Source organism: Eulemur rufifrons, unplaced genomic scaffold (assembly GCF_041146395.1).
Source record: "Eulemur rufifrons isolate Redbay unplaced genomic scaffold, OSU_ERuf_1 scaffold_410, whole genome shotgun sequence".
NCBI lineage: Eukaryota > Metazoa > Chordata > Mammalia > Primates > Lemuridae > Eulemur > Eulemur rufifrons.
Window position 1 is genome coordinate 32,501 of NW_027183192.1, and position 4,040 is coordinate 36,540.

The following is a 4,040-nucleotide window of genomic DNA, read 5'->3' on the forward strand; positions in this document are numbered from 1 at the left end:
CTAGCCCGCCTCCGCCGCCGCCTAGCCCTCCGCCGCCGCCGCCTAGCCCGCCGACGCCTAGCCCGCCGCCGCCGCCGCCTAGCCCTCCTCCTCCTCCTCCTCCTCCTCCTCCTCCTCCTCCTCCTCCTCCTCCTCCTCCTCCTCCTCCTCCTCCTCCTCCTCCTCCTCCTCCTCCCTCCTCCTCCTCGACCTCCGCCGGTTTCGTGCTGGGATCCCATGGTCCTTGGGGTTGACCAGATGTCCCGTCGCACTTAGTCTCTGCGGGGCTGGCCCCATCGATGCTATGGGGGGGGATCACCGCCAGGGGGCGCTGCGGTTGCGGGCTTCTCGACTCCCTCTCCTTCCCCACCCCTCCGCTCGCCCGCTCCTCCTTTCTTTACTCCCTATCGCCCCGCCCCCTTTTTTCTCCACACACACGCAATTATCACGCTCACGAACTATCCCGGGACCTGGCGTGACTTTCATCGCAATCTCCCCCCCCCCCGGACACACACACATAGAGACACACCCTCCCGGCAGGGAGCACCCTGAGTGGTCGTGCAGATGTCGCTGCTGCATGCGGCCTCCGCATGGGTTCGCTGGTTGACCAGATGTCTGGTCCTTGGGTGGTTGACCAGATGTCTGGTCTGTGGTTGTCATCCTGACAGGGAGGCTTCGGGACGGATTTGGTCTCTCTGGCCTCGCTGCCCCTAGGGATCACCCTGCGATCGGTATTCTTCTCGCGCGGGGCGAGGGGGCGCTCCGGAGCATTCCTCTCCTCTCGGAGTTTCTGTCTGCAGTCTCTCGACTTGCTCTCACTCCCCTACCCTGCTGTGTGACTTTCTTTTTGGTCCTTTCATTTTATCTATTCTCTCTTTGCCTTTTCCTGCCCGCCTTTCCGCTCCCCCCCCCCCCCCGGATTCATGGTTTCACGTCACGCGGGTGACGTGCCGACACACCAGGAGGCCCTTCTCACACGTGCGCGTGAACACGCAATCAACACGTTTATGAACTAGAAAGGGATCTGGTGTGACTTTGCTATTATTTCCCCTCCCCTCCTCCCCGCGCTGAGAATGAGTTTCCCCGGGCTCGTGTGCCCGCCTGGGAATCGGCTGCAGACGCCATGGCCCCGGGTCGACCACATGTTGCCCTGGGGTCCACCAGATGTCTCTGGCGAATTGGGGCCCTAGGGTGCTTGTGACGGTGTGGTCACTAGGTGTCGCTCTGGGCTCAGTATTCTTCCTTCTCGCTGTGACTTTGGTCTCTTTTTTTCGAAATTTCTTTCTTTCTTCCTCTTTTGCCCTGTTTCCATTTTCCCTTCTTAATCTCTTTCTCTCTTTTTGTTGCTTTTTTTCCACGGCAGATGGGTGATGTGTGTGTGGAGGAAACGCGGCGTCAGGGAGAAGACACATCTCACACGTGCTCGGGAACACCCGATCGTCACGCTTCTGAGTACCGACCGATGGATCTGGTCCCGAATTTTTTAATAGTTTTCTCCTCTCTCTCTCTCTCTCTCTCTCTCTCTCTCTCTCTCTCTCTCCCCCCCCCTTCCTTCTCTTTCCTTTCTCTCCCTTCCTTTCTTTCTTTCTCTCGCTCTCTCGCTCTCGCTCTTCTTTTCTTTCTGACAGAGTCTCTCGTTCTGTTGCCCTGGCTAGAGTGCCATGGCGTCAGCCTAGCTCACAGCAATCTCAAACTCCTGGGCTCAAGCGATCAGACTGCCTCAGCCTCCCGAGTAGCTGGGATTACAGGCATGTGCCAGCATGCCCAGCTAATTGGATATACGTGTGTGTGTGTGTGTGTGTGTGTGTGTGTATATATATATATATATTTTTTTTTTTTTTTTTTTGAAACAGAGTCTCACTCTGTTGCCCAGACTAGAGTGCCGTGGCGTCAGCCTAGCTCACAGCAACCTCAAACTCCTGGGCTCAAGCGATCCTACTGCCCCAGCCTCCCGAGTACCTGGGACTACAGGCATGCGCCACCGTGCCCGGCTAATATTTTTCTGTATATATTTTTAGATACTGTTTCTGTATATATTTTTAGATATATAGTTTCTTTCTATTTTTAGTAGAGATGGGGGTCTCGCTCTTGCTCAGGCTGGTCTCGAACTCCCGACCTTGAGCGATCCACCCGCCTCTACCTCCCAGAGTGCTAGGATTACAGGCGTGAGCCACCCCGCCTGGCGTGTACGTTCTGTATTCACAGCCAGACGGAAGGCAGGGAGAATGTTACCCTTTCAAAGCCCGCCCTGCTCGCCTCTCAGCCCACCGATGGCACTCTGAATCCCGTGGCATTCCTTCACTCAGCTGAATTCTTCAGCACCCGACCCCCCCCCCACCCCACCCCCGTGCCACGGGAGTTCGTTCTCATGGCAGAGCCATCGAGGCTGTTGCCACACGTGTTGTAGGTGCCTAGGCAGACTGTGCCCTGGCCCCGAGGAGGTACGGAACCGCCTATCGCCTCGGGAGGGAGGGACAAGATGTGTCCGTGTCCAAGGCGACGTCCTGTCGATCACGAGGAGGCCTGCAAAGGCTCGTATCTGCCAGGCATTGAGCCACATCACATGAAACACCGGTGTGTTCCTTCACTTAGGTGGTGTCGCGTGTTGATACTCACAGAGGATGATAAACCCACTCGCATGCCGGCTGAGCCCCCTGTGTCTCCTCCTCTATCCACTGAGGGAAAAAACCGCAACGAAAGGTAGAAAACCACAGGGGGGGGAAGACTGCCCGTCGCTCTCCCTATGTGACCGTCCGGAGTGCTCGTTCAGATGGGAGGAGGTGTGTTTGTGTGTGTGTGTGTGTTTCATTGATTTTGGTGCCATCTTTTCTCTGCAGCTGCGTCAGAGGACAGCGATTTTTCCGATTTTCACTCCGCTGAGTGAATTGCCTTTTGAAGAGAATGTCCACAGGAAGCCTACGGTCCTCCCGCGGGGGTGGCCCTCCTCTAGAAATGAATCTCGTTTCTTGAACGGAGGGGACTTGTTGACGCCATCATGCTTTCGGGACGACTTCTCAGACGCTAGCTTTGGACCGCAACATAGGTGCCCCCGACATTGCCTCAAGGGTTCCGTGGTGCCTCCTGTCAAGAGACCCCACCGACCGTCCCCAGCCTGCCCGCTCAAGGGAGCCGGGCCCCTTCTGATCTGTCCGCCCGCCGGTGAAGCTCCCTCCCGAGGGTCGGAAAGCCCACCTGTTTCCCAGTTCGGTTGAATGATGGGGCACCCGGGCAGGGCACTGGCACCGAGTGACTCCATTCTGAGTCTGTCTGCTCTGGGGGGCGGGGGCGGGGGCGGGGGCGGGGGCGGGGGCGGGTGGGGGGGCAGTTCCGTCTCGACCCGGTGGCCTCCTACCGACTGACTCGATGGGACGGACCATTCTCACTCAGGATCGTGTACCTTCTTGGCCTAGGCACATCCCGGCACTGAAAGCCACTTTTCGGGGACACTCTCCCACGTACAGATAGATGGCCTGCACGAGTGCTCTTCCTTTCTCGAAACACTGGAAATCTGTCCTCAATTTTACCTGACCTACCTGACGGTGTGTGATAAAGGAGCATAGAACCCTCAGCCACCCTCCACCTTCCCGCTGTCCCGAGAGACAGTGCCGAGCGTGAAATTCTATCCCTGACTCTCTGTGTCCACCGGAACGTGGCCTGACTGCAGTGACGTCAGCTACGTCAAGTCGTTCTCTGGGTAGGGAAAGAACTTAACCAGATAGGCCCTATCGGTCGCTTCTCTGTTCTGATAGTTTTGTGGCAGCCATTTCTTTCCCCCTCTCTTTTCTTTTTCTGTCTCTCTCCCCCACCCCCACCCCCAAATTCTTTCTACGAAGACGTTTAGGATGTCAGATTCTGGCCACATGCCCCCCCCTAGGCATACGGGGGCCAGCATAGACAAAGGTCTTCGGTACCAAGTGTTCATTCCACGGTGACAGATATTGCCACTCTTGTATTGACCAGGGCGAGATGGTGAGTGGGTCAACTCTGAAACTCCCTGTACTCTACTTCTCTCTTGGGTAGGTCCCTGCCCCAACCCTCCGGCTTCTAGCACACACCCAGGG

At 57.1% G+C, this 4,040-nt stretch overlaps 1 pseudogene; it reads right to left on the reverse strand.

The window, feature by feature from the left end:
• Positions 1-911: 911 nt before the first annotated feature.
• On the reverse strand, positions 912-1,003 carry LOC138380409 (small nucleolar RNA U13; annotated as a pseudogene).
• Positions 1,004-4,040: the final 3,037 nt, after the last annotated feature.